Source organism: Lonchura striata, chromosome 10 (assembly GCF_046129695.1).
Source record: "Lonchura striata isolate bLonStr1 chromosome 10, bLonStr1.mat, whole genome shotgun sequence".
Classification (NCBI taxonomy): domain Eukaryota; kingdom Metazoa; phylum Chordata; class Aves; order Passeriformes; family Estrildidae; genus Lonchura; species Lonchura striata.
Genome location: NC_134612.1, coordinates 9,917,005 through 9,934,957, shown reverse-complemented (window position 1 = coordinate 9,934,957; position 17,953 = coordinate 9,917,005). Strand labels below are relative to the sequence as shown.

At 40.4% G+C, this 17,953-nt stretch overlaps 1 protein-coding gene across 4 annotated transcripts in view; it reads right to left on the bottom strand.

Annotated features, from left to right (window-relative positions):
* NYAP2 (neuronal tyrosine-phosphorylated phosphoinositide-3-kinase adaptor 2) overlaps positions 1 to 1,976 on the bottom strand; it is a 137,066-nt gene extending 135,090 nt beyond the window's left edge. The window contains exons 1-2 of one of the 4 annotated variants that reach the window (XM_021553646.2): positions 1,927 to 1,976; positions 686 to 1,181 (exon numbers count right to left, since the gene is read on the bottom strand). The gene's annotated coding sequence lies outside the window, so the exon portion shown is untranslated. Of the gene's footprint in view, positions 1 to 685; positions 1,552 to 1,926 lie in introns of those variants that run through there. The other 3 variants (XM_021553645.2, XM_021553647.2, XM_021553644.2) reach the window with 3 other exon arrangements.
* Between the last annotated feature and the right edge of the window lie 15,977 nt (positions 1,977 to 17,953).

Sequence of the window (17,953 nt, the reverse complement as noted above, 5' to 3'; positions counted from 1 at the left end):
TCCCAGAGGAAAATCAGGCTCCTCATAAACGTGTGGATACTGGACAATTGCAAACCTAGATTCAGAATGGCCAGCACTAAAGTGCAATTATGACTTTTTATCATCTCATTATTATGCAGACAACTTCTAAGTAACAGCAAGAAATAAAACCACACAACAAGCAGACATATACACATATTGTCTATGCAAATAGGAGTGCATTTGGACTCAGAAGAAATCATGAGCTTCTTGCTGATGGACTTATTTTTCCTCCTCTTTAAGAAAATGAAATGGAGATTTCACTACTACCAGCATCATGAGGTTAAGATGCTGTAAAATATTAATAGTGCAGTGCGTCTGATAAGTGACTATCATAGATGTTAGGAATTATTTCAATTAATTCATCAGAAAATACAAAAGAATGGTTTTAATTATTTAACAGTGCTTTTTACAAACAAAAAAAAAATCAGCTGCCAAATGTCTTTATTACAAGCACAATCAACATGTGAAGTACACAAAACCAGTCAAATAGACTTCAGCTTTTAGTTTAGCAATGGCTTGATTATACCTTCTAAAAATACATGCAACCTTGTCACTATGCATTCTGACAACTCATTATTTCATTTTGTAATGTTATTTTTTTTCATTCTAATTAGCACCATATTTTATTAGCATGCTCATATGATGTAGTAAAAGAAGTACGTACCAAAATTCAAGTCCACGGGGACCACTAAGTGCAATAATCAAGGTGACTTTTGCCTGTAAAAGCCCTTTCCTGTGGTTATCTCAGTGCAGTCGGAAGGGATATTTCAGCACCATAAGAAACAGAATTTCAGTTAGGCTCAGTTTTTTCTTCAGTTAAAGTGCATTAAATCTTGTTGGCAGAATTGCCCAGATTGTAGAATTCAACATCACTATAAGTCAATGTGTTATGTTACAGATCTTCTCAACGTACGATTAAAATGGCATGGAAAGTTTGGCTTTAAAAAATGAAGTGGAAAGGAAAGACAGGTGCTTGCTTCTTTAAATCCACATTCAGAGAGGAGAGGGTACAGATAATGGGAGGGTATAAACAACACCCTGCGTTGAGGTCCAGCAGAGAAGAAACTGGATGATTTTTACCCACTTTACAACACAGACGATTACAGCACCATCATATGCACTAACACAGAGATTTCTAAGGTGCCTCATTTGAATATGTTCTGTGGAGACAAAAAGAAAGGAATATAAGGAACAGCAAATATCCTATCCAAATGGCTTCTTGCAGCAGGAAAGATGCTTGCTCGCTCATTGCCACTTACAGAAGGTCTGAAACAGTCTGGCTCGTGGCATCGTCTCTGTTTCTCCCTCGTGACTACAGGCAGGCTTGCTCTCTCCAGCTGCCGGGCTCCGTGGATGCTGCTGTTGATTAATCGGGGATTCTCAAACAAAGAGCAAGCCTACCTTCGGGTGCCAGCAGGACTGTGGGGCTCCTCTCCCGCTGCAATCCGGCCGCAACCAGCATCCCAGCACCTCGGACAGCTCCGCCGCGCCGGGCCCATGGACACGCGGCGCGCCGGAGCGGGGGCGCGCCGGGAGCCGGCGGCAGCCGCGGCGCTCCCGGCTCCGAGGCTCGGGCGCCGGCACAGCCTCCGAGCTAGGCAACAGTCTCGCCCTTACCGCCACTGCACTGAAGTCTGATTAGCAAATAATCCAGTGGGGGGGGAGAGGAGGGGATCTGCATGAGCAGCACTGTACATCACATGGAGTCTATAGGTAGGAAAGAATATGAAACAACGCCCTTTCCCCCTCCTTCTCCCTTCCCCAAAAAAGGAGAAATTGGTCTTCCACGGAGAATGTATAAGTTAACCTTTAGCCCATATTATGGGTCAAGGAAATGAGTAGCCACTCAAAAGCAACACCTAAGCCTCAGTTGATACCTCACATTGATGTATCTTTTGCACTCACCCTCACTGAAAAACAGTGCAAGGCACACAATTACTGCTGACGCAGATGAGAATGCTGCTTGGGGAAGGAGGGGAGGAGCTTCTCAGCCCATCAAAACAACCTCCCACCACCTGCTCCCATTGCACGGGAACAAAACTACGCAGCTCGGACAGACTGAGCGTGACATTTATGCCGTTTGCCTTATATTGACATGCACACTCTGGAAAGAAGCATTCTGTTTGAAAAGCATTCAGGGTGAAACTACACAGTTTAATGCTCATCCGGAATTTGTGTAATGGTTTGGAAGAAAACATTTCCTTTCTTCTGAACCGGATCAATCTGTGTTATAGCTCCTCCTTGCAGAGTATGTGCAGTTTTGCTTTCTCTCCCCCAAACCTGCAGCTTGGACACAAAGCAAACGCGTTCACTCCCTGCGCCAAAGCCAGGGAAAGGAGGGATGGCTGAATGTGCACAGATTGCATTACCCCATTGTCAAATGACATTTCACTCTTTCTTATTTCTGAAGTTACAGGCACATTTTTCTCTAGTATAAATCTTGATTCTGATGTTACAGTAACAGTTGAATTTATTCCTAAAACTAAATAACAGAATTTCGGTCATGGAATGAAATCCTTTCAAAGTATTGCATGTTCACATGAAAAGCTGTGCTGGTCCACAAATTAAGACCTCACCTTCAGAGTACAGGAGGACTTCTTACAGATATACTACCCCACAACTGGAATATCAACATTACCCCACATTCAATAGCAGTCAAGGTAGCCAACTAGACACATTGAAAAACACAGTGACCACCTTCATGCATTGGAACCACAGCCTGAAAAAAGCCTGATGCTAAAACTGCTTTCCATTCACTTGTAATTAATTTAGTGTGTTTCACTGTAATAATCGTGCACATCCCAGCACACCTCTTGCAACCCCACAAAATAGGGCAGTGAATTTTCCTCATGACACCCCCAAGAGACCATTTTCAAAAGGAAGTGTTACAAAGCCAGAAGAGTGGGGTTTGAAGATATGGAGGATGTTTCTTTATGTTAGGGAAAAAGATCTGGAAGGGAAGTACCTACAGGGTAGAACTGGAGGCAGACCTGTGAAGAGTTCCTCCCCTAGCCCAGAGGCTAGCCCCCAGCTCTGCTTCTGATTTTTTCTTTCCTTGAAGAATACCTTAAGAGCAGCTGTGGCCATATGGTAATTGGGAAACTTTTAAATTTTCATAAGATGGAGATTCCTGTCACTTCATAGCCTCTTATTCCCAATACTTTTCCAGAATTAAAGATCTTCTCTATCTCCACCCTAAGTCATGCACTGAAAACAGAGAAATTGCAGTCAAACTTCTTTCCAAGTTACTTTAACAAGGATATCACTATAAAGTCATTACAATTTCCTAAGTAACTTGAAGAACTACCAATCTTAATCTCAAAGTGTTAAACACTTGCCTATGTCTTCACCACATGGCTCATCCCAGTAACTGGATTCCCTGAGATACAATCCTTTTCCTGACTACCTATGTTATTGCACCTTTTGGCAATTTCCATATCTTCTCATTCTTGCACCTGGGAATCATAGGTTCCTGGGAATCATGTATCCATTCGCTGTGGAAGGAAATGTACATTTTTCTTTCCAGTAGGATTGTGGGAAGGACACTGTAGTTACAACCTCTGCAAGGCTGACAGTTCCATTCCTGGTTATTGCACACAAAAGCTTCTAATTTAGATCACAATCCAGGAAAAGGCACCTACAGAATTGAACATGGCATTTCCCGCATCAGTGACAGAAGGGCTGGGTCAAAGTTCAGGTAAAATGTTTTGTGTTGCTCATTGTTTTTTCCCCCAGGTTTCTACAGAGCAGTGCTATTCACCTTTAATAACAAGTCTAATGAACCCACAAATGGTCTTCACTCCTTGGTTATAAAAGAAACTTAATCAGCATAAATATATGCACCTCCACAAATGATAACCTGTGTTCTCATGCTGCAGAGTCCAACACCTGCCTTACTGGACTCCAAACAGCCAGCAGTGAAGAACCATGCATTCCTCACAGTAGCTGCCAATCCTCTCTCCCTATCTCCTTTGCTCCACATCCTTCCCAGAGTTTACAACCACTCAATTCCAGCAGATTTCACTTTCATTTTCTTTGAATTTCTGAAGAACATTACATACCTGAAAAATTGACTCATTTTATTTCTGTATGTGTATGTACATGCTCACACATATATATAACAAAGATACATACAGAGAGAGAGATGTGATTTGACATTTGCAAACCAGGAAAAGACAATACAAAAAATGTGCTGGGGAACTGCTCATTGGCAACTACTCAAAATAGTTGTGGGACACCCCAGTCTTTGCCTGGTAGTGCTGGAAGTGGGCTGGAGCACAGAGTGCATAATAAGGAGACAGCAAACCTCTGCAGGAGGCTTCTTTGTCCAGGGCATGACAAGTCCTTTCAGCCTCAGTGACAGGTTGAGGATTTGCAAGGCCTGAAGACTGCAGGCAGCACAGAGACAAAGGGCTTTCAAGAGGAAGAGAATATTAATTTAAGATGCTAACAGACCACTTAGTGACTGAGAAAGACAGTCTGCCTGCCCCTGAAGTAAGAGAAGCTTGAGGACAAATGGATTAGAGTCAGTGCCAGTGATTCAGTCTCTTTTTGGCTGGAATGGAGGAGGAATGCTCTCCAAGAAAAGCAAATCCCATGTTTCCAAGCCTGAACCTGGTAACACCTGAGTTGATACACACACTGCTTTGTAATTATTTTCATTTACAAAGGTCAAAAAGGACAGGTTTCTTGACTTTGAATGCACCACCCCACAGGTCACCTGAAGCTTCTCCAGAAAAGGCACTTCCATGAAATATTTCTTTATCTGGCTAACAGACAGAAACTGAGGAGCTAAACCTAGAAATTCCTGACACTTACCCTAGGAGACCATGATAGGAATATAGATCCCTGTACCCCAACCCTATATCCCAATGAATGGGAAGAGGGAAGTTATTGAACAAGAACTGTCCATGCAGCCATCAAATGAGCTAGGGCTCCTATCAGTCAGGTTTTGCTGAGACCAAAGGCTGACCAAGCCAGAATCAGCACAGCAGAAGCTCAGCACTGCCAGTTCACCCACAATTATAAATACAATGTCATCAAGATGCTGCTTTTACTGTTTACAAATTCTTTGTTTAGCTAAGCTAAGGCTGGTTTTATTCTTTTACCTTTACAGTGCCTCCTTAGCTTCAAGTGCTGTTCCAGGTCTCCTGTGTGCTTGGTCCTGACTCTTGGATTTTATTGCTGCCAGTCTGCAATTGCTTTAACCACTTCATACCCCTTGAAGTATGGATTCCTTTCCTGATCCAGGGCCACATCTCTTAACCCAGGGTGTGCTACTATCCTTGGCTTTTCCAGCAGTGATCTTTAGCTTTTCTTGCTTCCAACACCAGGTTCTAGTCTTTTCTTGCTTCCAGCATCAGGTTCAAATCAGTCACAACTATTAAGTGTCATCATTTCCCAATAAAACCATAGTTTCTTCACAGCTACTCTCTTGCCCATGTATGAGGCAAGTGAAGTTTTCAGTGACAGTCTTGTCTAGCCTTCATTCTAAGTCTCAATTTAGCAATCACTGTGATGGGCCTTTAGCATCAACTGAAAAAAGCTGCTCTAGGTTTTTATTTGGATTTAAACCTGAGTTAATAAATATTTTTGAATGGGAGTGGGTTAATTTGAGGAAAATGCATAGAAAACAAACTACATCCAAACCCAAGCACAGTGCTTACCATAACTTTGACCTTTAACAACCATCCCTTTTGTTTGTTCATGCTCTTAGTACCCACCTACTGTCATGCTAAGTAAAGGGAAAACTTAAAGATCTATTTGCAATTAATTTTCAATCTGACAATGCTGAAAAACTAAATTGAGCCTTAAAGGCTGCTTTTCCCAAATTACTTCATTCTATGCCCCATATAAGCTTTAACATTCATGCATTTCCCCCTCAAGCATTCTTATAAGCCCTTAAAGTTCTTCAGTTGCTCCCTCTTGCATCCTTTTGCCCTCTCTCGCTCCTCACACACACACACACTTCTGCTGTGGCAAGTAAAACTACTCACATAATGAGAGAAATGGAAACTCTCAGTGCTCCATCTCAGCATTTCTTTCAGCTATTTCCCATCCCTCTGTAGCATCCTTTCACTTCCCTGGAGCACACTGGCTCTATCCCTCCCAGCAACAAACCATCCACCACCACCATGCATATTTCTCTCTTTAGACTTCTGAGGAGGATTCTTCTAAAGGTAAAACAGTAGAGGGGTCCCTACTCATGTAGAAAGCCAATTAAAGTTAAATGCTTAACTGCCATCTGTGCCTTTAAGAAAAAATCTCTTAATTTTCCCCAGTGATCAGTTTTTTTCACGTGGGACCAATTTTGCTGTTATTGCTTAGGCAAAATTCCCATTGAAGTCCACAGGGAACTTTGCCTGAATACAAAATATGGAGCAAAACCTTGTCCTTATTTGCATAGACCACAAATCATAAAGATCACATCCTGATGCAATGATTTATCCTCCCTGACAGCTAGTGCAACCAGGCTATTTTTAACCATGATTTTTTGTAAAATATTTCATTATATTTACCATTCAAAAAAGAGTCAATTGATTCTTTTTTCTTAAACTGGATTAGATGGCAAGATTCTGGCTGCTTTCCAAACCCCTTAATTACTAAATGGTAAATTTTCCACAGAAATGTTAAGCTATAAGTAGTTCTTCTGGAGCCAGTTAGCTCCTAGCTAAAATCAATTAAAGCTGGTAAAGATACATTCTATGGTCAGGTCCCAAATACAGACATCTGTATTTATAGCACAGTGGATGCTGGTAAAATCCCCCAACACAGATGCAGTTGCACTGGCAAAACTGTGCTTTCACTGTTCAGCTCACACAGGGGGCAGTAGGTGGGTTTATTACTCCAGGATAATCCCAGCTGTGTCACTAGAGTTGCACTCACACGATGCTCTACTTCTGCTCTGGTAGCCTCAGTTTTCTAGCCCCAAAGAAGGATTCTTTTTCCTATGGAGTACAAAGGCCAGGCAGTTTAAGTTTGTTTGTCACCTCCCCACCCTGCTGTTTATTCCCTCTTGTGAGGGTTTGCAGGGAACTGGGTCATGGAAATGATCCAGAACAGAACTAATTTTGGGTGAGAATGAGGGAGAATCTGAAAAAACAAAAGGATGGTGTTCCTTTCAATCAAATCACTTCCTTGCACTCCACAATGCAGAGGGCACTTTGCAGCGTGAGAATGGTACCCCTGCCAAGGTGATCCGTGACTTTTACTGGAGTGAAAATTCCCCTTGCTACAAACCCTGCTTTGCTGGGAATGAGCCCAGTGCCCAGGCAGCACACATGCCAGAGCTGGTGCACTGGGACTCAGCCTGAACAAAGAAAATCCTGGGGGCAGTCAGGGAGCTGACAGGCAGTGCTCCCTGTCCCAGGAACCACAGCTCTGGCAAGTTCAAGCAACCACCCAGCTGCCTTAGGCAGAAAAGGGCATGTACACAGCACACAAATGTGACCTTCCATGTAAGCTGCAAAGTGCTTTACCAGACACCTGACAGCCTCTGGGTATTCCAAATTTGTGTGAGCCAGCACTGCAGCTTAAGAAACAGAACCAAGGATGCAGCTCTGCTTCCCTGCCACCCTCAGCTCTTGCTTTGGCCTTGTTCTGGCACAAACATCCCTTGGCCGTGTGGTGAAGCAGATTGGGAAGCTGATCAAGCTGAGAGCTAGCCTGGGATTTTGGCACCAACATGGATGTTGTTATTTGTGAGAGGACCACCCTGCCTATGCAATCAGTGGGCAGCAAGAACCCAGCACAGCCCAGCAGATGGAAGGCAGGTCAGTTGGGTCTCATTCAGGAACATCCAACTTCTTGCTTTCATCCAAGCTGGTGAGACTCAGCTGTGAACAAGGAGCTCTAGTGAGCCCTACAGCATCTCTGAACCCTGAAATAAGTGCGCCTGGAATCCTACTAAGCACAAAATCTGTAAAAGCAACTGATAAGGAAATCTAGAGCAAGAGATCTTGGACTGAAAGATGAGAAATTCTACAGAAACTTGAAGCCTCCTATCTAAGCTTATTAATATAATCTGCAATTTCTTCCCCAGTACAACAGAAAAAGCAGCCCCATAAAACCATTAGGAAAAGGACAAAGATGATGAAAGGCAGCTTTATTCAGTTTCACAAGAAAAAGCATCTGGACCACTAAATAAAATCCCAGTAAACAGTTGAAGACTGGAAAGACCCAAAGAAGAAATTGCAGTTTGTACTTTAGGACTGACAAAGTGGCAAATTCCTTTATTAAAGAATACATACAATATGTACATAAATGTACATTAAGATTGTATTTATGAGTAAATTGCTGCTGTTGGTTAAATTCTTTAAGACAAACTTTGCAAAGAAACTAAAAGATGCTATTTGTTCAATTAAATACAATGTTAAATTTGTACCTATAAGCCATGCAACCATATAATATATTTTTAAATGTGTTTTCTTTTGGTACTTAATAAAAATCCACATGAAAGGTTTCTTACTACGTACTTCAGAGCAAGACAGGAGGGCAAGTGAAATATGAATGAAAATGCTGTTAGACCTCTAGAGAAAACATGCGCAGCTCAGTGAACACTGGGGGAAAACAGAACTGAGAAGATACGATTAAAAAAAAGAGAGAGAAATTAGAGAACACTGGGAAGATGACTTGAGCCAAAGAAGAAAAGGCCACAGCAGAGACATGTGCTTGTTTCTTCATTTGCTTTTCCTAATGAGACAAAGATGGTCTCAGTAACTCCTGAGATGAAGAAAATCACCTCAAAGAGGCTGTCAGGCAGGAAGGCTTCATACAGGGGCTGTAAATGGTGAGGAAGGCTGGGTGCCTCACCCTGTTCACATCACCCAAACCAGCAAGTCCCACTGGAGAGGCAGCAGCAGTGTGAGGATCTGGGCAGGCTCAGAGCTTCCTGAAGCCTGTGGGCAGCAGGGTGGGGAGATGCTCAGCCCCTGGAGCCCAGTCCAAGCATGGAGAGCTGCAGGCAGGTGATGGAGACTGGCTGTAGTGCAGGCAGCAGGCACTGCTGGCAGTTTGCCCTGGTGGCTCATGGCCAGGCTCCCCCACCCCCGTTGCCTGCTCCTGACCTAAACCCTGCACAATGATCCAAGCTTAACCAGCACCAGAGGAAGATCTTATTGCCAGAACAGGCAGGTGACAAGGTGAGAGGTAACAGGACAGCCTGTTGACATCAGCTGACCAGTTCCTCTGGTCACTGACCAACCAAGACCCTATGAGGGCAACAGGGAGCAAGAACCCAATTTCTTCCCATCAGCTTAGGGAGATAAGCCTCACTTTAGGTGTCCAAGTGACTAGACATGGACCATGTTAACAGTAGCTATTCTCTTACATTCAGAAAATCCTATCTCCATGGAGAAAAGGGTTGAGGTCTACAACATGTAAGTCACAGTAAGCACTGTTCAGTGTGAGCTATGTTTTCATGTCCAGACATAAAACAAAATTTAAAAAATTAAATTCTTCTAATTACTAAGGAAATAGTAACTTCCTGCAGGCACTCCCTTAATAAATTCTTAGGAAAATCAGTTTTCTCCTCAGCTATAGCTGGATAATCATCATATGTCAGTTAATATATTTCTGGTTTTCCCTCCTGCATATTTTCTTAGAGAAAATATTATGATCCTTCATATTCTCTCAGTATAAAAACCATTCCTATCACTGGATGAGCTCAAATTGCCACCACTCAGGAAGAAAGGAATGTAAATGAGGAATACCAATTAACCCCTTTACAATTAAAAATATCTCTCTCTATTATATAACCCATTAGTGATACTCTAGTTAATGGTCTGTCGACATTTCCATTAGACCTTTTCCCCCTGCTCCCACATAGAACTAAATCCTGGCTAATCACCTTGAATATACCTCTATGGATTTACACAATACATAGACACAGCTGCAATGAGGCAAAAGATAGATTTCACTGTTATCTGGAGCTATTAGATTCTCCAAAGTACCTGTTTTCTAATGTATCATGCTAAAATACTCCATACTGAATGATTTTTGCAGGATTTTTTTCCCAGTGTTACAAACACTTCATGTACAAAAAGCTCAAAGTAATTGCACAAACCTGTCCTAAATATACACCGTGAAAATTGTGGACTGAAGCTCAGTTCACAGCAGATTACTTTTGCCCAATATACTTCACATTATACCATGCTTTTTTTTTGCACTAGATGTGAGACAGTGTGTTACATTTGGTGCCACACACTGTAATACCTAGAAATGACAGGGTGAATTAAGGACAAAGCTCCAGCCTTAATAGCTTAAGATCTCTTGGCATCCTTATGGTCAAACCACGTTCTCCACACTTCTGTAATGTATTTCTCTGTGTGTGTGTCCAATTAATTACAAACATATCACATTCATATATATTGCATTTGTTAGTCCTTTCAACTCTCAAAATACACCAAAGCATTTTATAGTGTGCTCATGATCAACCATACTCAATTCAAGAGCTGGCATGCTGGGGAGAATAAGAACTCTGTGCCTGATAGGCAGATGGAAGAAGGGAGAAGTATACGGCGTGATCCAAAGCTCGAGTTTAACCCTTGTTTTCACATGAGATTTCTCAGTAAATTTATTATGGTATTGTTTGGTGTCTATATGCATCTTGGCACTATTTTTAGTCATGAGCTTGCACACAGCAATTCAGCTCTGCCAGATTTTCCTGGCTTGTTTTTAATCCCCAAATAGAGGATCCATAGCTCTGATGAAAACTAATTAAATACCTCTTGTACACAGACTACCCTTCAGAAACAAAACCTGCACTCTTGCTCACCACAGTTAAGTGTTTAATACAGTGTGTCTGGTTTTGTTTGGAATTACTGTTTGCAAATTCTAATTAGACTAAATGAAAATGAGTCATATTTTATATATTACAGCTGATAAAATACTGGTTGGAAAAACTGTGTGTATAAGCATGCAAACCAATGCCACCACACACAAGTGCCAGAAATACTGATCCCTGGCAGCCAGGGAAAGATGTCCTTTATTTTAGAGACTATTTGAATTTACAATACCCTAGATTCATGAGGGCACTTAAGATCAGAACATTTGTACACATGTAATATTAATTTTGTTCAATCTCGATTTTAAAAATCAATTTCTTGCAACATATATTGACTATTAAATTGTTTATCATCTAAACTGGACCAAGTATTTGCTAAACTAATCTCATCCAGAAAACAATAAGCAAAAGTGCAATGGAAGTTTCAGTTCACATCTTCCAATGTAAAACAGATTCCTGGAAAATGGGCCTGGCACTGCTAAAGGCCAAGCACAGAATTACATCTTTCTGTGACAATATTACATGTCTGTAGAACAGCCCTGAAACCAACTTTTTGCCTGGTCATATGGATAAGAAAGATAAATACTTTTTTTTCATAAATTCTCAGCATTACACATAGTATCAAGAATGATATAAATTCCTTGACTGCCTTAAGTTTATATGTTTAAGGGCCAGTTACTCTGCCATTTCTGTAAATATCTAGAAGTAAAAACCTACCAAACTAAAACGCAGGCTGGGGAAGACAGAGGGATGGGCAGAAAAAAAAATATTTATCTTGGTGCCATATGCACAAAGCCAGCAATAAACTGTGAAGCTGATTGAGACTATTTCCCCTGATATTAGTGTCATTTTATTTTCTGTGAGCCTGGATGAATACACCACAGGTGGTATTAGGAATAAAAGTTTAATGCAAGTGTTGTTACCTACCCTGGTAGGAAGAAACTGCAACTCCACCTTACTGCTGAGAACAAGGCCAAGGGCAAGTGAATGTTGAGGGTGCACCAGTGAGAAATTCCATGTGAGAAAATTCTTCAGTGAGAAATGGTCTCATTCTTTCTTTCTAAATTAAAAAAAAAAAAAATCAACATTTCTAGAAAGAGTGTGATAGGAGGCAGAAAATGAAATGCATGCTTGATTCAATTTTCAAACCTTTCTTGATATTAAAATTACAACAGGAAAGAGGAAATTAAGCTTCTGCCCTGAAGGAGAGAGGAGAAGGCTGAGAAAGCACAATTTGGAGTATTTGTTGACTTGGGCAAGAGCAGATCCCATAGCAAAAGAGATCCTGTCACCTAAAGACAGTAATAAGACATTTTAAAGTATATTAACTTTAAATAATAATTCTTTTCTGGATTAGTCCCTGGGAAAGAGGATCAAAATAAAATATTTGGAGTAAACTTATGGCTTGCCTGAACTTATTTCAAGTTTCTAAGATCTAAAATAGAATCTTTTGTGAAAGCCAAACAGTCACCACAATGAAAGAAATTACAAACCAGCTCATTTCCCCAAGATGTTTTGGCTTCCATGAATCAAAATTTTCCTGACTGAAAAAGCATTTAATTAAAATGACAATCAGATCCAACTTAAATGAGGCATAGGAGGTCAGGAATACCTCTTGAGCATGAGATGTCTTGTTCTTGTCTGAGGGACATCTTTCACTAACAATAAAGCAAATTACTGTGGAGAAGTGGGCAGAAGTTAAAGGCATTAACCATCAAAGCTCAAAAATTAGACAGTGATATCTAGCATTCAAAAATTAAATATTCAAAATACCCTCAAATCAGATGGCATTGCATGCCTCTATTTACAGATCAATTCTGATTTGACATTCAGACAACTTTTTTCTGAAGGGAAATTTCTTCCTAACTTACACATTTTGCAGAACTATCAGGAGAATCCATATTATCAGGAGAATTCCATATTACTGCTATTTCAAGCCTTAGTAGTGGCAAAAGCTTGAACAAAAGCTTTTTCTGCCAGTAACAAAGAAAAAAAGAAAGGGGGAAGAAGGGAAAGAAAATTTTCTTCTACTCTAACCTGAGAAAGATAACAATGGCATATCTCCTAAAAACATTCCACTGTATAGGTGTCCTATATTCCAGTTACTCAAACTGCAACATGCAGTCACAATCAGCTATGCAAAGTGTTAGTAGGTACTAAATTTACCTTTGAATTTCTTCACCCTACCCAAGCTGACCTTAGTGCTGAGCAGACCTAACTCTGATGTATTTCTCTCACTGAACCCCTGCCCACAAACTTGCCCCTTCAGCACACCACAGAAATATTCAATAGAAATTTTCAATAGAAATATTCAATAGAAATTTTATTCCTGCTCTCCAGACTGTTTAAAGGTCTGCTAAGTAAATAGCACAAAATTAACCATGTTGCACATTCACAGTATTAGCAACTTTCAGCCACAAAAAGGAAAGATATCCACATAAAAGCAGAGAAAGAGGTCCACTGAGTTCCATAGCTCCAAGATGTTCTTTTGCACGTGGAAAAATACACAAGCTAAGAACACAGAGATCTGAAGACTTTCCTTGAAGCTATCTAATGCTCATTGTTCACTAAGCTTTTCTTTTTATATTTTTCACAAACGTGCATTATCCATGAACACAGAATGGTCCCAGGCTAATATCTGGGAAGAAATAACTAGAAGGCAGCTTATAATGTTGTGTCAGTTCTACTCACACACTGCTAAAATGGGTAAATCCAAGAAAAAAAGCACAAGCATGAGTCTCCTCTTTCCTTTATCCACACACTTCTCTAAGCTGAAGTGCATTAGCAATCTCAGATAACTAATTCTTAATCTTTAGCAAAAAAGGCCTTGAAGTTTTTCATTTCCATAATTTAAATAATTCTGATGACTCTTCTCTGGTAGGATTTTTCCCCCTCTTAATCATGCCTATGACTCATAAATAGGATACAAAACTGTAAAAGGTGATGTGAACTCCTTGCCAGAATAGGCACTCCAGAATGAAGTGGCATTACTGCTTCTTATCATGTGCTTCTCATTATTCATCTGTTTCATGCCTCTTCATTGCCAAGATAGTCTAACATTTCTGGTGCTTCACATTTCACTGAGATTTAATTGCAAATAGCTTCAAGGAGGAAGAAAGGCAGTAAAGACAGACATGAGCTAAGGGATTTTGGCTTAAAGAGTAAATGTTGTCACTTTACAATTTAGACAAATTAACTGGGAGGGTGACACAAAGGATTGAAAACAGACCTGACTGGAGGGGCACATGGAACAGACAGACTGACTTTCACATTAAATAAGATAGAGCCAGTGAATAAATTTCCGTCTGGTAAAGTGGAAGGGTTTTATAAATATAAATGAGAATGTAAGCAGGTTTCTCAACAATGATCTCAACAAATGAAGGAAGGAACACAATAAAAAACTCTGCATCTAGATTAAACTTGAGCAGTGGGAATTATCTGGAAGTTCCATTATGGATTCATAGAGAAATTCTAGCAGCCAACTCAAAAAAAACCCTTCTTTTCTACCACTGGTCAGTATGATGCACTCAAATATTACTCTGGCCTCTTAAAAAGCAGTGCATGGGATGAGATACAGACAGTGTGTTTGAGGTGAAGTGACTGCCATTCTCTGCCCCAGAAGCACAAGAAGCAGTCTGCAGTCTAACAGGACTGGCCCAAATCACCTTGTGTGGCTCTTGATAGCACTGGCTCACTGAAGAGCACAGAAATTCTTTTCCTGATGTGGATTTCCCACAAAGCTTGCATCCCTCTGAACAATAATGTACAATTTGGACATCCATTGTAACCTATTCCCTTATAGACATACAGGTCTATAAAAACCATCCTGCAGGCATCCTGACAGGGATATGACATGTCACTTCACACTCCAGCACAAAGCAAAGAATTTTCTACTATTATAAATTCCTGGGAGCCATCTCTCAAGAGATTTTTCATTCTGATCAGCCTGATCACCTTGCCTAGCACTCAAGGATCCAATCACAGCCTTAACTGCATATTCCATAAGGAGCAGGACTGTGTATATTGGAATATAAGTCTGTATGTGACCCTCCACTGCTGATCTTCCAGGAAACCTCTTGAGTTTCTCCTTCATATACACAATGAACCAAAATCTCAGGAACAATGAGACATTCCTAGCAATGAAAAACTTCCTGGATATTTCTCATCCGTGCTATGGAAGAGATTACAGAGTCTTAGAAGAAAAGGAAAGTGAGGGGGGGAGCGTGTCTACTGGACCCAGGTTTTGCTCATGTTTCCTGTGAAAGCCTGTGTAGGAAAAACACAGTCAAGGAAACTCTGACATCAAAAAAGATGAGGCTGCTGAACAGAGTGCTACACCTTGTGCAGAGTACAAACATTCACAGGAAGGGTAGAATGATCACTGATGACATTAGGAGTACAACAACTCCTGTGGGAGTTGATCTGCTCTGTTTGTCTCATCAGACAGCTGCTTTTAGTAGATTCAAGAAAGGCCCTTCAGAACTGCAACTTGCCATTGCAGAAACAAGAGCTTAGCTGTGGAACAAAGTTACCCCAAATCACTGTCTGCACCAAAGGGATTTTAGATTCCTTGGACAAACAGGATTTTATTATTTGTAGTAGGGTTGCTCAGAGGGCATCTAGTCTAATTATCTGTGGAACTTCAAGTATATGCAGCACAGTTTCCCTAACCTGTGATAACATCTGCAAGGACAGCTTTTGTTTAAATCATCTTCTGTTGTCTTAGCAGCAGAACCCAGTATTTTCCATTTAATTTTTATATATTCAGAAACTGTACATGGCTTCTGCAGCTGCAGTTTTTTGAGTAACCAGAATAGATCAAAATGTCTGGTGGCTGAATTAATTTACAAATATTAAACACTACCAATATTTGAACAGTCAAAATATTTTGTGTCTACTCATCTATAATTCTGCTACTCATTAATATTTCAAACATTACTTTGGTTTTCTGTAGGTCAGATATGTGACCTTTTACTAAGTGTTTCTGTCAGTCAGGTGCCAGACACAAACTTAGACTGAACTTTTTATTCACTTATTGGGCAAGTAGCATCTGTAAGTACAGAAAAGTTCTGGAAATCTCTCTGGCTACTACTGCTGCTATGTGAGACAACTGGGATAAGTTAAGAATTAAGAGCAAGTGAAAACTCTGTGCTTATTTAAAAGTTATTTTAAAATTGAACTATTTTAAATAACCCTTTATCTACTTGAAGCAGAAATCTAAAGCTGTTAGATGGGCCTATTTCTTTCCTAATATTTTTTCAGAGTGGTGAATCATCCCTGTACTGAAGAACAGGAATCAGATCTTGCATGTCTTCACACAGATTTAGAAATTTTACAATAAACCTTAATCCATTTTTCACTCTCCAAATCTTCCTTCAGAGCATCTGGCATTACTGTAATATATAACTGCTCTAAAAATATAGTGCTGTAGGCAGCAACTTTGACAGTGAAGACCTGATGGAACGCCACCAGTCCAGCCCCCACCACTTCTCATTTCTGCTCATGCCTTCTTTGCTCCCTACAGCAATGAGAGTAAGGTAGGTAGAGCTACACCCACCCACAGCCTTCCCTAGATACACAGGGACTTGCCAAAATGGTATTTGCTGTCTCACATGTCACAAAAGTTCATAGCACTCCTGGGCAAATGGGGCAAAGCTGAAGGTTGTAAAAAAGCCTGAAAGAGGCTTACAAAGGAGACACACAATAGCAATTCATAGCAACTCTAATTTATATCACGGAGTTTTCTTACCACATTTTGAATTTCAAATGCCAGCAGTTTGGTTCTTCAAACTGAACTATTAGTCTCAAGACAGGAAGGAGTGGCAAGTTTCTGACAGTAGCAAAACAACCCTGAAAGCAAGCCCAGGCTAGGAACACATGAAAACCAGCTCAACTTCATCTCCAAACTGAGACAGAGATAGGAAAAAAGGAAACAGGCCTGACTGGAGTGAACTGTAACCTCTTCAGCTTTCTCACATAACTGAGAGAAACCCAAACATGCCCATTGCCATCAAGGTTCTCTTGAACCAAGACGGTAGAAAGAAAACAGCAGGTTCCATATAGTCACTATCCACATCACTGGGGGCCTGACAGACCTATTTTCCAAAGCTGCATTATCAGTGGCACTAATTGATGCTACCCTAGCCTTCAAATATGTGTCCTGACTATTAAAACTAGAAAGTACAGGAAATATTGAATGGAAATTTTCCACCAGCGCAGGAGGGTAACAATACAATGGTTGCTCTTTTATGTATCAGATGAAAAACACTGAATACCTGCAGGGAATTTCTTATATTGCTCCAGGAGTTGGTTGGGCTTTTGTAGGGTTTTCATATGTCTCCACCATACTTTTCAGTTGTTGGTGGTGTCTGCTTATCTACACACAAGCTCTCCTGAACTGTTGCTCATTTTTCACAACAGGGTACCAGGCAACAAGGACATCATCACTACAGACAAAGTTTAAAGACTTTCAATGTCAGTGAAATTTCATACAACTGCAGTGTTATCAGGAAAAGCTGAGACATGTTCAAAAGGTTGCTAATAATATCCCTTTCCATGGGCAGGGATATTATTAGCTTTTCTTCAAAAAAAGCAAACAAACTTGCCAGACTTCAGGTTAGGACATCTGGCAAAAACCTGACCTTGTATCTTGGATTTGGGGCTAGAAACAATAAGTACTAAAGCTTCCTTAACCACATTTTTGCTCAACTTTGATCTACTGAAAAATATGCAAAGCAAGTTCAAATTTACTAATGCAAAAGCAATAGAGAAGAAAGTCTGGCTAACAAACAAAGGACTACAGCTAAGTGTATTTAAGACACATATGTATAGCTGAATATTTTATTTGTATTTCAAATGCCAATATTCAGCCATCTGGCTTTCCTTGAGGCTTTTCATTTGTGGCTTTTTTTTTTAATAGCAAATTTTCAATAGCGAGGCATTAAAAATATAAAACAAAATAAAGCCAAGTCCTTCAGTGTAAACCACTGCAGGCTACCAATCACCACTCCATTGTTAAACCTACATGAAACATAATATCAAGCAAGTTCCTATTTTCTAAAACAGTTCTTTATTATCTAAAATATTCATTCCCTCTATATCCTGCTATGTGTTAGTCTTAATGGCCATATGACCAGTCATTTATAATTA